General features: G+C 38.5%; 1 long non-coding RNA gene across 2 annotated transcripts in view; it reads left to right on the top strand.

Annotated features, from left to right (window-relative positions):
- The first annotated feature begins 1,932 nt into the window (after window positions 1-1,932).
- Window positions 1,933-20,445, top strand: part of LOC146890370 (uncharacterized) — a 46,560-nt gene continuing 28,047 nt past the window's right edge. For both annotated transcript variants that reach the window (XR_015735880.1, XR_015735879.1), the window contains exons 1-2: window positions 1,933-2,053; window positions 7,744-7,862. This is a non-coding gene — a long non-coding RNA (uncharacterized LOC146890370). The remainder of the gene's footprint in view (window positions 2,054-7,743; window positions 7,863-20,445) is intronic.

The raw sequence follows: 20,445 nt of genomic DNA on the forward strand, positions 1-20,445 counted from the left end.
TTATTCATTTCGATAGATACATAATTTGATCTCTTGACACTGAGCAACAGTTGTGATCTATGAACATTCTGAGGACAGCACTAGATGGTCTTAATAATAAACCCATGATGTATAGATACATATTATTACTGTTCTAAGAGTGCTTTGGACAGTTTATGGGGGGGCGAACAAAAAGCAAAATAAACACAGGCTAGGAGGTCTGAGCCTTCCTACTCTGAATTTGCCACACATCTCGAGCTCTTACTATATCAGCGAATCTCTCACCACAGAGTCTGTGAACAAGAGATTAGCAAGGAGTACATATTCAGAAGTTAGAAGTTGTACTTACATCCATAAGCACTCTTGAAAGTAACTTACCTTTTGTTCCTTTAGCTATCTCATTAGACAACAAGCCTGCTGCAAAATTATGTGTGCATAGCTTCCTCCAGCAGGAAAAAATGTCTTAGTGTGAGTGTAGGTGGACAGAGTTTGATTTGACAGTGCTGACAGTACACTCGTTGATTTCATTGTGATTTCGTTTCTTGTATACAGATTGCTCTTTGTTGGCAGGGACGGGGGAGGTTCTTTCTCACCTAAAATCTTTCTCAAACGAGTACTGAAATAGACATGCAAGGAGTTTTTTCTAGAAATCTTCTAAACCTCTCACTTAAACTAAAATATCAACCAACATCATCAGAAGCTAGGATCTGTTACATACTGTGAATACACCTTTCTGGCACCTTACATCTGGATTATAGCCACACGAGATGGAAATTTCTCAGAGCGGAGAAGAGTAGGCCCTTGAATACGAGTATAATATCGTGACTTTGATTGGTGTCCTTATTTTGTATTTCTTGCTTTCTTGGATCATGGATAGTTTCTGTGATGGTTTTAGTCCTCTTGGTGCTCAGACAGCACACGCATAAAAAGCAAACAGAAACACCTGTACATGATACAGCTATTGTGTGAAGACATATTTAAGCTGTCAGCACACCTTGTATTGGAGAAAGTAAGACAAAATCAGGTAAAAATAAAATGAAAAACAATTTGTAATTACTTTCGTTTTATTTCGGATTCAAGCTTTCTTCTGTGCGCTACTGTCTTTAATGCTTCCAAATAAGCTATCTGTGTTAAGAATTAAGCATTGCATTAGGAAAAAAAATGGTCCATCTGTGATGTTAAATAGGATTTGACCTAATACTTAAATCCTAAAAAAACCATAAAGATCAAATATGTTTCAAAAATATAAAATGATTTAATCTAAACTATAAATGCATGAGAATGTATTTTGACCTTAAATATTGCTAGTGTATATTCTTTTAATCTTTATATATTTAGTTTCTGAGTTTCAATAAATAATGTGTATTCATTATCCATTATGATTTAAGAAATGCATTTTTATTGATCAGTGATAAACATCATCTTACTTTGCTTTCAAAACAATTAGTATTTTCTCTTTGTTCACTTTCAGATGTAGACTCTACTGAAAAATAGAATAAAATCTCTCAGTAATCCCTTTGAAATGACACCAGAATTTACTAGTACACTTAGAGTTGGATTGTTGAATACAGAACAACTTCCAAAATTCCTGAACTTTAAAGTCCACTAGGGGTCAGCAATGAAATTCTGAGTATGATGAACAGGTTTTACATCTGTAGTGAAAGTTGACGTGGAAGGTCATGAAACCAAATTTTAGGAAGGAAAAATGTTGCTCATTATTTGATTATTTGAATCATAGCTTTCAAAATATTTTTTATTTTATTTGTGAGTTGATAATTGAATTACAACATGTCTCCCTCCCCTCTCCTTCCTCCACCACCTGTCAATCTCTCTCTCTGCTCCCCTTCAAATCCATGGCCTCTTCTGTCACTAATTGTACATGCACATATATCACTTTCACTTCCTATGCTGTTACTTGTAGGCTTTCGGGGCTGACCATTTGGCACTAGACAACCAATTGGTGTGCTCGTCCCAGGGGAGGGCTATCTCTCCCCTCACAGCTGCCCTCAGTTATTTACAGTAACTTAGCTTCAGGTTGCAGCCTTGGGGCCTCCTCTCCTACTGCAGATAATCGGTGAGTGTGTGTGTGTGTGTGGGGGGGGGGGGGGGTCAGACCTACAGCAACCAGAAAATTTAATGCTCATTTTTTTAAAATTTAAAATGCAAAAGATTTTATACTAGGCAAAGTAAATGTTTTACTTCAAAGCTCTCACAATTAGATCACTAATTTTTCTTAATTCTTATAAACATTTTTTTATTCATCAATTTCTGTTTGTTTATATTGTTGGTGTTGACTTTATTTAGTGGACAGGACTCTATTTAAAACCTTTCTTTCGAAGCTGTCACAATGCAAAATAGCCCGTTTGTTACCGTCATTCATTTGGAATTTCAATTTATATTTAAACTTTATGTTCCATAAAATGTAACAGCAACAGCCATCTCCAGCAGTGAAAACATAATTAAATTCTGCTCTCCAAACATGAAACCAAGACCTAAGAAAGCAAACTTGGTTGGTCGGAAATAAGAACTGTGCACTGCGTTCTGCTCCCACTTCCATTGAGATCACACACCACTTGGAGAGAGAGAGAAGTTACTGTCTTCGCTCGGGGCTGGGAAAATAGAAATCTGGGGCTGCTTTCCAGTATGTGCTGTGACTTTTAAAGCAACTAACAAAGGATGAAGAGTCCCACACTAAGCCACTCTCTGTACCTCTCTGTGTTCTTGGTCTATGGCACAGAAAAGAAAAGGGGGAATAAGGAAGGTAAATCATGACACTATTTCCTGAATGGGTTAACAGTTTTACCGTTTATTTGATGGAACATTTAAAGCCCACTTTAGAAGTATTCATCTGATTTTCTCAACTGTAACAAGCACCGTACATCACAGATGGAACTCAGTGCTTTCCAAAATCTGGTTCCTCATTCCTCACCGAATATTATGGTCCTATTTGAGTTCATTTATTTCTTCAACCCAGTGGTCAAAACCACTCCTCTTACTCTATTGCCTTCATTCCCTGTTCCTAAACATCTGGAATCTATACTGGATCTTTTAAATATAGAACTCCTTACTTCCTTCCTCTTTTCGAGGAACCCAGTAGGATAATGACTAAGATAGCTTACGGTTCCTAGATGGGGTAGGTGTTTATGTGTATTTCCTCACTTACACAGAAAAAGGTCATGAAACAGCAAAGCGGCAATGTTGAACAGGACATACCTCATGCCACTGTTATTGTCATGTGGTTTACCAAGCCAGATTCATTATAGTAATCGATCTCCAGAATTTAAGAGCATGGCAGAGACTAGAAATTTAATTTCCAATCTGGAGAAATACCAAAGATATCTGGTGCAAACCTAGGAGGAGACGTAGCACTAAAGGGAAGTTTTCACAAAACCTGGTCACTGTAATATTCAGTGACTGAGTGGATTCTAGGGAAAAAAATCAATAAGAAATTATATTCACAAAGCAATCTTTAATTGCATATATTCCCATTGTAGGCACCTAAATATCTGTGAATTTTTAAGTCTTTCAAATCCTAATGTTAATTTTTAGCTTTCTTTCCTGAAAGGGGCAGAAGTCAATGAAGGACTCTAACCCATGGATGCAGAGTTTGTACCAAGTCACTGTGGCTGCACTATTCCCTGTTACACACGTTCTCTTGCTCACTGGTACACCATGGCCTTAGTGGCTTTCCTCAAGGGTTTCTCACCCTTATTAACTTCTTTTTACCTCTGTTTAAGATGGTCTCTTATCATTATATTAAGAATATACTAATAGTTCTAAAGTATGGCATTCTAAAACTCAAATTCCCAAGGGGGAAAATCAGTATTTACACTATACTCAAAACAGATGTTTTCCCATGTTTGGCTCATATTTTCAAATTCAAAGCAATTATTTTGTAATAGTTAGGATGAGATTACACATTATCACTGTGGGGAAGAACTTTGGGGCATATTTATTTAATCTGGGGCTTCTGGAAAAAGGAGACATTGAGATGACGGGGGGAAAGAATGCCTTTTAGGACTCACCACTGACTTCTACTTCTGATCAACTAGATCCACATATAGCAGTATATATAATATTTAAAAATAAGGGTACACAATATATTGCTAGACTATAATGTACCTAAAAGAGAAAGAATTCAAATTCTCTTGTAACTGCAGAGTTCATTCCAAGTACTGGAGTGACATGCATGATTCTTGGTCATATGCGTCACTGGGGTCAAAGTACTGCCAATATTTGGCTAGATGTTTATTTTTTTATCAAGCGGTTTGAAGACTTAATCCTAATATGTCAGGAGCACACAGTCTAAGGAGCAGAACAAGAATATAGCATCCTGCTAGACAGAGAAGGTAACACTAAGTGTACATAATACATTATATTTTTCTGAAACTAAGAGAAGAGGTCATACAACTTAAAACAACACTTTGAAGTCCAGCTTGGAGGTTTACAACTGTAGCCCTCGCACCATGAGTAGAGTCAGAGCTCCGGGGCCGAGCTAACTACAGAAAACGGTTGAGACCATCCTGAGCCTACCTCATAACAGCCAAAGCCAAAAAGTAAACCCCATCACGCTTGAATAGGATTATAAGAGAAAATCATCTCATAGTGTGCAATATAATGTATTCACATAATGTTCTTTATAAAAGTAAATGTTGTAAAGAAAAACATAAATATTACCAATTTCAATAATAAAATGTCAACAAAATGATATGCCCTGAATACTGCAGAAAACCTCAGGCTACCTTTTCTTTTGACTTCTGTGGATATTGTTGATCTAAATTTTAAAAATATACGTGCTTTGGAATGCTGTTCCTTCCCCCTTGTTACAAGTATGCTTTTCTTTTATTGGCTGCTCTCTGTCACTACATAAAGGGTTTGAGAGCTCCAAGTTTCTCAGAATTTCCTTAAGAAATGCTCTACATGTGGTTGGGGAAATAACCCAGGTTTTCTTGGGCACCTAACACTTCCTGCCTAATCTCTGAACGGTATGTCTGAACTAATGGTCAACACTTTTTCACAATGTAGTTACAGAGGCAAAGACCTCTCAGTTCCCTTCTTGTCAATCATGGGCAGCACAGGCAAAAACAACAGGAACTGGCGACCATGCTCAGATTGGTCTTTTTTAAATGATTTCTTACATTTTTTCAAATTATACTATAATTAACTCATTTCTCCCTTCTTTTCAAACCCTCCCATATACCCCTTACTGCTGTCTCTCAAATTCAGGGCCTCTCTTTTCATTGATTGTTTTACATGTGTGTGGTGTGTGTGTGTGTGTGTGTGTGTGTGTGTGTGTGTGTGTGTATGTGTGTGTGTAATATAACCTGTTCAGTCTGTATAATGTTGCTTGTATATATTTTTCCAGGACCGAAAGTTTGGGACTGGACAACAAATTGATAGTATGCTCTCTCCTGGGGAAGATTTCTTCTGATTCCAGCTTTCCTCGGTTTCTATAGACTTCTTGGAGTGGGGTTGAGGCCTCATGGGTTTTGCCTCATCCATTTTGGCATATCTGCTGTTTTTCTTGTCCGGCTCATGTTTAGAAAGTCACGCTGATGAGATTTTATGGATACTGACATTACTAAGAAACACAACCTCACAGCAAATTTCCTGATCCTTTCACACGGGCAGTCTGCCTCCTTTTTAACTGCAGGCGGTGCTTTGTAGATGCATCCATTGGGACGGGGCTCCACAGCTCTGCATTATGATTGGCTGTGGTCTTCTATAAGGATCCCATCTATCTGTTGCAAGGAGAATTTTCCTAGGTGGGGGTGAGGACTGCATTTATCTATAATAAAGACATTAAACATTGTCTGAGGACAAATGTTTAGGATGGAGTCTGGGACTATGCTGGCTGTGTAGTGACAGTAGTAGGTCTCCTCTAAGATCCATGACTTCACAAGACCTGAGTTGTTGGCTAGGTTTCCACTGCCAGGTTCCCTCTTGCTCCTTCTAGTGATCCTTTAACGCCTCTGGCTCCTACTATTTGCCCTCCCCTCTTCCATGAGATTCCCTGAGCTCTGCCTCCTGTGGGGATGTAGGTCTCTGCATCTGCTCCTCACTGATAACTATTGGATAGACACCAATCTAGGAGTATAGAAGAAAATTGTATTGTTAAGAATCATTTCAGTGTCATTTTGTTTATTTTATTTTATTTTATTTTATTTTATTTTCGTCAGTCTTGTTTGGTTCTGAGCCATCCAGCCTCCATTCCTGGCCATCCAGGCAGGGTCAGGCATGGGCTCCCAATGGTGGCTCCTTCTTTATGTAGGCACTCAGCAGTAGGCACTTTCCTCATAGCACTGCTTTCATTGTATCCCATAAATTTGGGCATGCTGGGTATTCATTTTCACTGAATTCTAGAAGGTCTTTAATTTCTTTATTTCTGTCTTGACCCATTTTTTGTTCAGTAGAAAGCTGTTAACTTTCCAAGAGTTTGTAAACTTCCTGTTGCTTCTGTTGTTGATGTTCAGCTTTAATCCATGCTGGTGTAGCAGGACGCAGGGCGTTATTTCACTTTTCTTGTATCTGTTGAGACTTGTTTTGTCACCAAGTATGAGGTAAATTTTGAGGATGTTCCACGAGGTGTAAAGAAGCTGTATTCTTTTGTATTTGGATGAACTGTTCTATAGATGTTTGTTAGATCCATTTGACTTATAATGTCTGTGAGTACCAGCATTTCTCTGTTTAGTTTTTGTCTAGGTGATCTATCCATTAGTAATAGTGGGATATTGAAATCTTTCACTATCAGTGTGTGAGGATCAATATGTGATTCGGGCTATTGTGTTTCTTTTAAAGACGTGGGTGCCCTTGTATTTGGTGCAGAAATGTTAAGAATCGAAAGATCATCTTGGTGGATTTCTCCTTTGATGAGTATGAAGTGTTCTTCCCTGTCTCTTTTGCTTAATTTTGGTTTGAAGTGCATTATGATAGAGATAGAATGGCTACAGCAGCTTGTTTCTAAGGTCCAATTTCCTGGAAAATCTTTTTCCAAACCATACCTAGAGGTAATGTCTACCTATGATTTTTGAGGTATATTTCTTGAATGCAGCAGAAGGAGAGATTCCATTTTAGCATCCATTCAGTTAGTCTGTGTCTTTGTATTGGGGAATTGAATCCATTAATACTGAGAGATACCAATGAACAACAATTGCTAATTCCTGTTATTTTGGTGGTGGTGCTGGCGATGTGTATATGTGTGTATGTGTTTCTCTTCTTTTGATTTTGCTGATGGGAGATTACTCATTTTTTGTGTTTTTAGGGGTGTAGTTAACCTCCTTAGTTTGTAGTTTTCCTTCTAGCCCTTTCTGTAGGGCTGGATTTGTAAACATATTCTTTAAATTTTGCTTCATTTTGGAATGTCTTATATTCCCCATCTGTGGCAATTGAAAGTTTTTCTGGATATAGGAGTCTGGGCTGGCGTCTGTTGTCTCAGAGTGTCCAGCTCATCTGAGCAGGCTCTTCCGGTTTTTAGAGTCTCCATTAAGAAGTCATGGATAATTCTAATAGGTCTGTTTTTATAAGTCCTTGGTCTTTTTCTCTTGTAGTTTTTAACACACTTTCTTTGTTCTGTATGTTTAGTGTTTTAATTTTAATGTGCTGATGGGAATTTCTTTTTTAGTCCATCCTATTTGATGTTCTCGATGCTTTTTGATAGGCTTATCCTATCAAAGATAGGGAAATTTTCTTCCACAATTTTGTTAGAAATATTTTCTGTGCTTTTGATCTGTGTTTCTTCTCTTCCTCTATTTCTATTATTCTTAGGTAAGTTGAAAGAGGAATTTAGTCTTGGGAAAGAAAAGAAGAAGAGACACCAAGAAGATACCGGAGGCCAGACAAACATACACAGAAACAGGAAGTAGATCATACAGAAGGAAAGAAAGGTAAAAAGCCCCAAGGCAAAATGTAGATGAATACAAACATGTTAAATTAAGTTAAAAGAGCTAGCGGGACAAGGCAAAGCATTCGTAATTAATAAGGCTTCATGTCCTTAGTTCAGACCTGGTTGGCAGCCCAAAGAAATTTCCAACTACAATTGTATGAGAAAAAGATTATAATTTCAATTAAAAAAAAAACAGCTTTGAGATTTTAAAGTCTTTCCATTGCCCTCCCTGCTTCCACTGCAGGTGTGGAAGTGAGTCCTCAGCTGTTCCCACCACGCCTTTGCTCTGCTATCATGGATTCCAACACTCTGTGACCTTCTCAGCCAAATTAAATGATTCTGTTTATAAAGTTAAGTAAAGTCACATCTAGAAGAAAAGCCAACACAATTGAAGGCACTTTTTCCTTGCTGCTAAAAATTTGAACAAAAGGATTTGTGAAGAAGAATGTGAAATTTATTTTCTGAGAAGAGATACTGTGTGTGACCTCAGTATTCATGAGTAGTTATTCCAAAGTTCATCAATTTTAGGATAAAATAGAAATTCTTGCCTTAATAGTCAAGAGTTCTTAGGACTGGTGACTGCCTGCTTCTTGTGTCTACCCGTATCTTCCCTGTGAGTTTTTAAAAATCATAATTAGATTAGTTTCCTTTCTTTCTTTCTTTCTTTCTTTCTTTCTTTCTTTCTTTCTTTCTTTCTTTCTTTCTCCCCCCCTCCCTCCCTCTCCCTCTCTCTCTCCCTCCCTCCCTCTCCCTCTCTCTCTCCCTCCCTCCCTCTCTCTCTCTTTCTTTCTTATTGTTGTTATTTGAAAATGCTAGCCCCCCCATTGCTTCTCACCACTCAGTTTTTAAGGTCCACTCACTCGAGGAACCCCTCTGAGCAGCTGCAGACCTATATGAACCCCTCTGTCTCATAGTTGTCCATAAGGTGCTATGTCTTCCATAACGCCACACACACAAGATGCCCTTGATCTCTATCCCTTTACCTATCATGCATCTGGTGCACAATTACTTTTCACAAAATGTTTCTTTGCAGATGAGTTATGTTGTTATTGGGAAAATCAAATGAACCCAAAGTTCATTCACTCCAGTCATTTCCCTTCTCCGGCTCTCCTGACCTTGCCAGACTTCTATTAGCATATCTTTGACCTTTTTTCCCAAACATTTGTTCTAGAATATAAAACAGGACTGTGAAAATGTTTTGGTGTCCACACATTTTTCATAAGAGAATGACATTTAAAGCTTTACACATTGAGATGTCTTTCGTTACACCCAGTGATATCAGCCAGGCTCACGTCTGACATCAGTGAGTTTACTCGAGTTCATGTCGACATGCCTGGGTCAGCCCATGGGAACAAACGACTGAAATTAGTGTAGGCATTTTGGGTCAGAGCAGATACACAAGACCGAGGGTTCAGACTGGTTAACATAGTCTGCATCCCAGCCCATGAATTAAGACTAGCCTCAATAAAGTTGAGGTTTCCTTTAATTAAACCCTGAAGGAGACAGTTTTCTGTGGTGAAGTCTTCACTGTTATTTATCAAGCAATTGGACTTCAATTTGTAGTTCTAATTAAAGCAGTGCTTTAATAAGATTCCATAGGTTTTCCTTCTAACTATTCCATTCAAAACGTTAGCCAGCATTTAATTTAGAATATCCGGTTTTAGTTGAAAAACATAAAAGTTCTACTGTTATTGGAAGAATCTTTTTTTTCAGGAATGAATTACTTAATCTGTAAAGTTTAATATTTGAATACAAAAACTTTTTTGGTTTAAAAAAAACACATATGTGAGCAACTTTAGCTTGCATGTCTTGTCTGTTTCATCTTCCATCCAGTTTCCCTGCTCCCCACCAGGGGACTACAGGAGTGTCCAGGTAAATTCCTTAAAATCAAGCACACTTAAGATGGCAAGAAGTTGGTGTTGTTTATTCTTCTTTATTTTCTTTTCAAGACTGAGGAAGGAGAATTTGGTCAGATGTTAGCACTTCCCAGCCCATATTGATTCCCTTTCCAAAGCATAGGAAGGTTGAGGTGTTAGTATCAGGAACTGGGGGACCGTAGAAGGTAACAAGGAGGTTGGGATTAATATTCTTAGGATAGAAATTCTAGAAATATTCTTCCTTTTTCCATTAATTCCGGGCATCACAAGATTGCCTATGACCCAAAAACCAAGTTTGCTGGCACCTTGATTTTGGTAATTCTGAGTAGCCTTAGCTCAAGAACAGTGAAATCCATGTTTTGTTTTGTTTTTTTCAATTCATTTTGCTTAAGCATGCCTTAAATATGCTAAACATCTCTTTCTCATGCATAATTCCTAACTTTAAACAGCAGTAGTCTCTGCAAAATGCATGGCAGAATGATAGTAATACGTTTTTATTCTCCACACATTTCTTAAGTTTTGTCACACAATAAACACATCAAATGTTTTAAGTTGTCTTAGCTTTCCTTTGCATACATTTTTTTTCACCTGGCCACAATAGCATGATTGCTAAGCAACAGAAAAGGAAAATCTTTCAAAATGTGTGTCCATGAATTCCCCTCAAGAGAGGAAAAGGCGCTGCTTGGGGAGGGAGAGGAAAGGGTGGGAAAGCAGAGCAGACTCGGTGCAGCTGTTTCGGTATTCAAGGCCACACCTGGACAGGGTAACCCTGCTCTGATTAGAAACTTCTGGCAAATAGGAAAAGTTGCTGCCTGAAAAAGCAAACAGGGTCTTTAGGGATTCCTTTGGGCTATTTTAGCATCTAACAGATGTGTTAGTTTAAGTTTTATATTCTTAAAATAGTCCAGAGCGTGGAGAAGCACTATGTCTCTTCTTATGGAAAATTCTTCTTATGTGAAACTCAGTGTTTAAAATGTATTTAGACAGGGGAATATGTTATCTGGAAACATGGTTCGATCTCATTTTACATTTAAGTGTGATGAGTTGTTGCCTGTAGGTATGTTGTAAGTATGGCATTTCTTCATTCTACTTGCAAAAAGTTGATTTTTATAAGATTTTGAACATTTAAAACTCAGGATAGAATATACAACTATTCATTTTATATCTGAATTTTAAAATGGAAAACATGATAATTATCTGTATCACTTATATCTAAGATATACACTGAGGAGTAACATGTTATAACACTACAACACATGCATGAGCGCAGGAGCCTACACACACACAGGTACATACACATACACAAATACATACATGCACAAATACACACACAAACGCATACACACATACACAAGTACATACACATATACACCCACAAATACACACACATACACAAATACATACACAAATGCATACACACATACACATAAACACACACACATACACAAATGCACATTGTCTCGTTTTCTTTCTTTCCTTCTTTCTTTCTTCCTTTCTTCCTTCCTTCCTTCCTCCCTCCCTCCCTCCCTCCCTCCCTCTCTCTCTCTCTCTCTCTCTCTCTCTCTCTCTCTCTCTCTTTCATTCTTTCTTTGTTCCTCTCTTTCTTTCTTTCTTTCAACAGGGTTATTCTGTAGCTTTGAAGCCCATCCTGGAACTCACTCCATATCTCAGGCTGGCCTTGAATTTACAGAGATCCGCCTGCCTCTGCCTCTCTGAAAGCTGGGATTAAAGGTGTGCGCTATCACTGCCTTACTGTCTTTCTTAACATAATTAGTTTCAATACAAAAAAACTGATTTCCTTATTATTATGATGATAAATAATTTAAACAAAACTGATACATATTGGTGTATGGTATTAATGTTTAGCATCAACAAGATAAAATATAAGTGTATATTAACTAAAGTTTTCCTTATTTTACCATTTAAACAAAACTGGTAGCTATTGCTGTATGGCATTAACACTTGACATCAACAAGATAAAGTATAAGAGTATATGAGCTAACTTTCTTCCAAAAATATTCATGCTCTTTGAGTGACATTTAAACACAACTTTGACGAAAGCCTGGTGACAAGGAGCAGCAAAATGTACCTAATGGCAATGACTATTTAAACAAATTTGAGTTCAGTTATGAGAAAAGGTTTTCTATCCAGTAGCTATACCACGAAGTTGAATTTGCATAGTGATTCCCATGAGAAAATTGTATAGACACAAACATTGCATTTCTAAAAACTACCTAGGAGAAAGTAACAATAGGTTTGCTGGCAGTAGCCAACCTTTTCTTACAGAGGTATTTTGATGTTTGTTAAAAGTATAGGAAACTATTAGTCATAATTCAACCATAAAATAACATAATCCTGTCAGCAGGAGAAGACGACAAATCTCGAGGACATTGTACTAAGGGGAATAAACCAAATACCATGTAATGATGTCACCTACATGTGTGATTTTAAAATGTTGCCCTCACAGAAACAGAACAGGAAGGTAAAGGGAGTCCTCATGGTGAATGGGAAAGAACAGGCAGTGGGGAAGTTGACCAAGGGTACAAACTTCAAACTGCATAATAAGTTCTGGAAATCTAACATACAATACAGTATCTGTAATTAGGAATGCTGTATTATACACTTGACACTCATGAGGAGATTTCTACATGTCTTTAGTATTAATTTAAAGATGATGGTAGTTTTACTGTATGTACCTATATGGAATCACCACACTACAGCAAATCTGGGGATGAGAGGAGAAAATGCAGTCCTGTAAAACTGGATTTGAAGAGTCTTTATCTGTAGTGTCGTAGAGATCTGCTGAAGAACATAGTTTACTGAGGAACAAAGAGCATGTGACAGACGGGCTTGACCAATGTGCTCACTGAGTAATTTCAAAGAAATCACAGTGTTTGCAATTATCTCAAGTTAAAAGCAGGTTTTGTTAAAGTAGGCTACTGACATAAATGTCTTTGAGCACTTCCCAAAGTTCTCTAACATTAGGTGTCAGTTTCTATGATTTATAAAATCTCATTATTTCTTTGGCATCATATATTATTTTAAGTTGAAAGCAAAAATTATTTTCAGTGAAAACAATTTTCATATGGAAATTGGAGGAGGTAGACTTATATACAAATTTTGTCACTAATAAGACATCGAATCTTTAGGAATAATATTTGATCTCTTTCAATCTCAATTTCAACAACTGAATGATAAAATAGGTAACCACTTTTAATTTCAGAGGTTTGTTTGTTTGTTGAACAGGTTTCAACTAACAGTTTATGGGCCACTTACTCTGTCCCTGATTTTTGGTATGTATGAGGCAATCAATTTACCACCCATAGTGACTGGTAATGAAGACTAAGTTCTCCCAGGGTGGGTGTTTACATTCTGGAAAGTGAATAATCCAGAAACAAAAAAGCAAATAAGAATATGACCGGATATCAGTAGCATCCAGTCATCAGCAACCAAGGAAAAGAATGGTAATGACGAGAGCTGTGTGCTCCATGATTGGCATTTTATAAGATCCAGATGAAAATAATGCTGTCTTATCGAGCCCTAGGGAGGAACTTTCCCAGAAAAGGGACAAGAAAGTATCACAGCACAGGCTCATGAACTTGTGGTCCAGGAACTAAGAAGTTCAGTTTTTATTCTGGAACATGATCGACAAAGTGTATCAACAGAAGTCCTTCAGATCAAATTATTCATGAGTTTGGATTTACTATATGGATGATATGCTGAATTTCGGATGCTGCTGTCTGTCCCAGTATAAATCACACTGAAGTTTGACGTCACAGGAATGCTGGGAGATAAAATATTTAGGAGGTAATTGACTTCCTATATTCTGATCTTGATTCTCTAGTGTAATGAGTTCCAAGCTCCAGTTCTCGGTTATTACTTTACCCCATCTTGCTACATACCTAGCAGCTAAATTTTCATTGGATGTCTTTGCGATACAGGTAGATTTTGACATATTATTCAAGTAGTGAGAGATTTTTTAGAGAAATCTTAATTTAATTCTTATCTAGATGTGCATGTATGGCCTCACATCCTCATTCATGGATGTGGGTAAGGAGAAGGAAAAGAGCTATGCCCGTCTGCTCACAGTTAGCTCTCACAATGACATCATGTGGCAGATACCTTTGTTATCTCTATATTATAAGTGGGAAACAGCTTAATGCTTTAAACTACTGAAAGACTAGCTATTTTTTCTCAGGTAAATGTTTCGGAAATTATTTAATACAAGGCAATAGCTTTGCATGGCAAAGGCTGAGAATAATATTTCCAATTTCTCTAACAGTGAGATCAAAGAAAGCCAATAACTAGGCACAGGACATACCAGACCTCTCAATGATACCCCTTCATACTGGCAAAGTTTTCCATCCATAGGTATGAGGATAAAGGTATCCTTTGGGAGGTTCTAATATTTGGGACTAGTAATCATTTATTCCATGGCCACCAAATGACAAGACTCCATGACAATCACATGTGAACAATGCTGCCGGGGCTGGAGACCCTGGAGGACCTAAGGATGTATCTTTTTTGAGTGACTCAAGATGCATCTCTTCCCTTAAATTCCTGTTTTCTACATATGTAGAACACATGTAGAAACTATATGTTGAACAGAAAGAATCTTGGACGGAAAATGAATTTATAAGGTGTTTAAGTCTGGGCAGAGGTTGTGAACTCTGATTTCATTCTGTTGATGAGCTCCAATGTTTATGGAAGCTCTTGAATTTGTGATATCTGTGACGACAGACGCAACCATTCATGGTCTATGGGTTAGAAGCTGCTCAGTAATGGTGACTAACTTGGAAAATATAAGAAATGACCTTGAGATTCAAGTTTTTAAATGAAGGGATCTAAGTCCAAAATCCTAGGATGCATGTAATTTTACAGTACAATTTATAAAATTGAACTTCATTGCCTTTATAAAAATTTTCTGCTCAGAAGAGAAGACTTAGAAAACATGGCTGGCAAATATTATGGCCAAATGAGATAATTTCATATTATACCCAAATAATTTATCCATGCTTTGATTTAGGGATATTCCTAAATCTGGTCATTTATTTGAGACCAAAGCCATCATGAGTAAGTAAATACGTTTTAAGTTACTCTTAGTTACGTTGTTTAAATGAAATTATTTTTGTAAGTACTTACTCACAACATTTATTTCACCATGGCGCTTATTTTACTCATTGTTTGTTGTGTCTGCCAAGTAGAGTTAAATCAACCTAAATTGAAGGGTATCAGCTGTGCCTGAACCCTTCCTTTCTGATATTTCTCATTTCCTCGCATTCTGTTCCACTCGTTCTATGTCTCAGATTAGTGACGCTCTAGTTAGGGACTGGTGCATAGAAAGGTGGCTCTGGTCATAATGGTAGCCGCAGTCATAGTAATAGCATGCATGCAGTCAGCGTGGTGCTAGCTGTTATTAATCCTACTTACGCTATTTCCAACAGAGACAGACGTTCTGGGCTCACTCTGCCTCCTTTGTGACTTACATATGTTTCACATCCATGCTCCTGATAGATGGTATCCGCTGCCATACCACTGTGGATGGGTCTCTTTCTTTACAATTCCACTGTTAGTGTTAGATTTATACCTGTTTCTAATCTTTTCCTTTGTGGAGTTAATTTATTGACTATTAGTGTATGTGTATGCAATGCGTGTGTCGGGGGCACGTTTTCCATAGCGCATGTATGGAGACAAGATGACAACTTTTGGGGGTGCTCTCCTTATATCTTATACAGTTTCAGGGCTCAAGATTGGGTCATGGGGCTTACGCAAAAAGTGCTTTACCCACTGAATGAATTCTCTCACCCTAAACCCTTCCTTTGTACGAGTCTAAGTACTTGTACAAGTACAAGAGGATCCCTGCCTTAAGCTTTACTTTTAGACAAGAATTGCCCTGGCTCTCTCTGTCCCAGATCCGCATGGATGGCAAATCTGGGACTCCAGAGAAATGTGTTCATCTAACCCTGTGTCTCTATCCTTCAGGACGGTCTCCAAGTACCCAGAAATCTTAGAGGTATGGAGTGGAAATTTAAGTACGGTTATGATCAAGTGTTCTTTGTTTTATGGTTATTGTGGGGATGGAGAGTGGGGGTAATGGAGAGCATTCTGTCGGAAGTCCTTCACTGAGAGGTTAAGAGCTGGAAGAGGAAAGGGAAGACGAAGTCCCCAGGCCAGCATTTATGCTTTCTCTGCCTCACAAATGTTAGACATAGGTCTTTCTGGAAAAAGCAGTAATTTCCTAATTAGTCTGTTTCTCTGTTCTTGAGCCAGATAAGACTGTCTCTGTTTAACACTTTCTAGTAGTGTTTCATTAGGCACAGAACAACAAGTATTCTTGGCAGGATGCATAATTATGGACTTGGCCATAGGCATCAGGATCATCTTTTGGCCCCTTCCTAGAACTCAGTCTTAAGAAACTTCATTCCATTTCTTTTGAGTTTCCTACAATTTTCTTTATACATTATGCTTCTCACTTATTTGTGTACAAAATGGATATTTTGCCTCTTTCTGGAGGCTTTTTACAATCTCTCTGCCTTTCAAAGTATACTCAATTGTTTGTCTAGATGTAAATAAGAAATAACCCCTCTGGGTAGACTTTCTTAAGATGGTGTTTTCCTGCTCTGTGGAGGCACCCACATCCATCCTATCTCCCTTTATAATATTTTTTAAATAGTGAATTCTGCTTCTTTGTTTTGCCTTCTATCTTCTTTGCGAGGAATGTCCTCTTTGTCAGTAAACGTAGAATATGTTTATGAGTTTTATTCATGATGGCACATGCCTTTAATCCAACACTTGAGGGACAGAGACAGGTGAATCTCTCTCAGTTGGAATCCAGCCTGGTCATAGAGAGTTCCAGGTCAGCCAGGAATACTTACAAAGACCCTGTCTCCAAACAAAGTAAACAAGCAAAAAACATAGAGTAAAGTTAACACCACAATGTCTGCATGTCACAAAAATTAGAAATGGTTATAAATTTAGTTTCTCAGTATTCATTGCCTCGTTGTTTATAATTGACAGTTTTCTAAAAATAGCAAGGTATTTCTCTCTCTCTCTCTCTCTCTCTCTCTCTCTCTCTGTGTGTGTGTGTGTGTGTGTGTGTGTGTGTGTGTGTGTGTGTGTGTTTGCACATGGAGACCAGAGGTTGATATCAAGTGTTTTCCTCCTCCACTTTGGGCGTTACATATTGAGATACGGTCCTTCCCTTGGACCCAGAGCTAGCTCAGTTTGTCTATGTGGCTTGCTCTAGGGACCCCCATGAATCTGACTCCCAGCACTTCATGGGGTCATTCTCTACATGGGTGCTCGTGGTTCCTAACTCTTGTTCTCTTACTTGTGTGACAAACTCTTAACCCCTAAACCATCTCCCCAGTTCCAGGAGTAAGTGTGTAGTGAAGGGAGAAAGAATTACTGACGGACTTTTCAAGTTGCTTGGGAAAATTGCATACCACCCGCTAGATATCTCTGCCAAAATCAGCAAACTGAGGTTTTACAAGCTAGTAGATTGTGTAGTTGCAGATCCAAAATAAATAATATTTATATTAGGAGATGAAAACAGCAACGTTTACCAACAGCAATATATTGTTTTTATGCACATTCTGTGATTATTTATATTTAATTGGATTAGATTTTCTGCAAGTTCTTAACAATAAAAGTAGCTTAAATAGGTCATCATTTCACAAAGCAGTAAAAGAAAAAACATGGAAGAAAGCAATTACAAATAATGAGGACATTAATCTGCTTTATAGAGTTTAAACGATCCTGAAATCTTAGCAATGCCTGTGAGCTGTATCAGGGTAGGAACCAAACCCTTCAAATATATTATTTTTGCTATTTGACTCAGTTACCATTAATTAGGAAGTGATTATCTTCCTGTAGCAGTTTAGACACGGTTACTGGGGAAGTGAACTGGTTCAGTCACGTGATGTTCTTAGAAGCCTGATTTAGCAGTGTTTTGTATGGATATTCCTGTTCACCGCGTGCTGGACCTGGACTGTAGGTATTATTGGCAAGCTACAGAGAACGGTGTGAACGCTCCGAGGTGGTTGATGAGTCGCGTGTGTCTGTGAGACACAACTCTGAAAGACAGACCCTTTTCTCCTAGGGCTTCCAGCAGTCTGTCTTAAAATAGCAATAAAGAAAAAGCACCAGGGACTTCCTGAGGATTAGGGACTGGCTAAAATTAAAGGCCAGGGCTCTGAACTGCTTCTTCTAATCAAAGACAAATCCCCAGGAAATGCCTGTGTTCTCATCATTTAATGAAAGTTCCTTACTTGAATCTTCGACCTCCTCAAGCTTTTATTAATTATTAACCTAACGGCTTCAGAAGTAAGCGGCATATTTCTACTGTCCGTGATCATATGCTTTGCCTATCCCAAACAGCAGATCCATGGGGAAGAGGGAGTGATCCCAAATCACTTTGGAAAGTAAGTGTATTGACTTACTTATTCCTTAATTGTAGAATATGTCAGTTTGTTAGGTTATTTAAAATAAGACTTTCAATTTTGCCTCTCTCTGTGCTGTCTCCGACATCCTAGCCTTATCGAATGACAGCGTCACTTTGTCCTGAGGCTCTCTTCCTGTAACTGTGAGACAGAACTAATGAAGGGCAACCAGGGTAATTCATATTTTTGGGAAAATAAAAACCCCTGACAAGTACTGAGTGATTTGCTCTTATCTGGCCACTGAAACTGTCATGTATGGAGCGTGGGGATGACTTGTTTTCACACTCAGGAAACCGTAGGTTTCTTCTAGTGTCTCTGCAGCTGAATTTCCTTTCAGCCCTTGCAATGCAAGGCCACCTTCAAGTTGCTTCCTTTGCAACAGCCTCTTGTAAGAACTGCAAGCACAGCGCGACCCAAGCACACATGGTTTCTGAACTGTAGCTGCCTCAGCTGCTCTCAGGACAGACTGTTTTAAAATACAGTCGTAATCCCTTCTACTGGCTCCTGGGAGGGGATCAGTCATGAGGAAAGGCTCAGGAAATGTCAGGGGAAGCTGCATCCCGGGAGTGTGCTAGCCCATCACATTCAGGAAGGGACGGTCTAGTCCACAGTCACGTTGGTCGGCTCTGGCCTTCGCAGTGTGGCAAGCTTCCTCCGATTCATGCCTCGGTAAGTAGTTACAGCTCAAAGAGGAGCGGTTCTCCTAGGGTTCAGCCTCCTCTTCTAGGAAAAGGCTTCCATCATTCACCGCTTCCGACAATTGTTAAACCTCAAGCTGAAAAAGCTGTGCCTGGCTGGGAAAAGGCAGGCGTTGGGAACTCTTTTCTTTCCTGTCTATCCACTGAATGAAAGCCAGAGAGGGGGAACGGGATACTGCGCCCCACGACATCGCCACTGAAAAATGGAATTTTACAAAAAGTTTTAGAAGCTTCCAGGTAATTCCTGAGGGAAGGCTTTCATTCGCACAGAGAAGAAACTGACTAGAAAATGGTCTTTTAAACATAAAGCAAAGAAAGCCAGCCTCCAAACCACAATCCCAGAGAATTTAGACAACAATGCGGACACTAAGAGAGATTTGCATAGATATAATCTACATGGGAAGTAGAAAGTAGAAAAAGACAAGATCTCCTGAGTAAATTGGGAGCATGAGGACCTTGGGGGAGGACTGAAGAGGGGATGGGAGAGGCAGGGAGGGGAGCAGAAAAAAATGTAGAACTCAATAAATACCAATAAAAAATGTATAAAACAAAGAAAATGGTCTTTCTAAACGCTGAACTTGGTGTTCTTCTCAAAATATTTTTTTTATCTCCAAAGCACTTTTCTTATTCATTATGGTTAGGTAACTTTATTAAAATGATTAAAAAAGAGACCCAGAGGGCTCTTGTTCTTCATTTTTTGGGGGGTCTCATTGCCAAATGAGAGCCTAGTGAGACAGCAACCCAGATCAGGGCCCACAGTGTGCAGAACACCTTTGCCTCTTCTACCTCTCACAGTTGTCTCCGGACTCCCTGTTTCCTCTCCAGTGTTTGTGACAAAAATGGAGCTTCTTCTGTTTGTAAACTATCATAGTTCACAAATTCTTTCAAGCCGTCTAAGGTGCTGACTCTGCTATGTAGGCAGCTTTGAGGCACCCGCATACCATTGTCTTTGAGGAAACTACATCACCATGTTTCCCAAGATAAAACCATCCTTGTCTCCCTCAGGCTAAAGTCAAGAGTTTCTGGGCCCGATGACAATGTAACAAATAACATCTATGCTTTCTCCAACTCCAAATCAGAACATGATGTAAGACATTTTTCATTGACCATCATGGCAGATAAACCCTTTAAAAAGTTTTTGTGAAAAATATCCACATGCTTGCAAAAGTTTAGCTGTGAGCGTCTTTTCAACTCATCTCCAATCGTAACACTGAAACTTATAGCCAAATTATTAACATGTTACTTCATGAATTTTCAAGAGTCTTTTTGACTCCTTTTAAGAATCAGGGGGAATCTTCCCTCTTGGTGTAGCCATCTGCACAATGCCAGATAAACGGTAAAGTGTTCACTAGTGCAAAAATATCAGATACAAGTTGCATATCAGATCTACAAGTTGTCATCGCTTAGTCAAATGTCAAAGCAAAACTAACACATGTACATTGTATTGTACATTGTAATGTACATTGTGTACATTGTATAAAAGTATTTATACTTTTGGCTTTTCAACCCTTTCCTCCTTTGGGGTTTTTCTGAAGAGAGTGAGAGGAAAGTAGACATCACAGGCCATT

This window comes from Myodes glareolus, chromosome 21 (assembly GCF_982192425.1).
Source record: "Myodes glareolus chromosome 21, mMyoGla1.1, whole genome shotgun sequence".
Lineage (NCBI taxonomy): Eukaryota > Metazoa > Chordata > Mammalia > Rodentia > Cricetidae > Myodes > Myodes glareolus.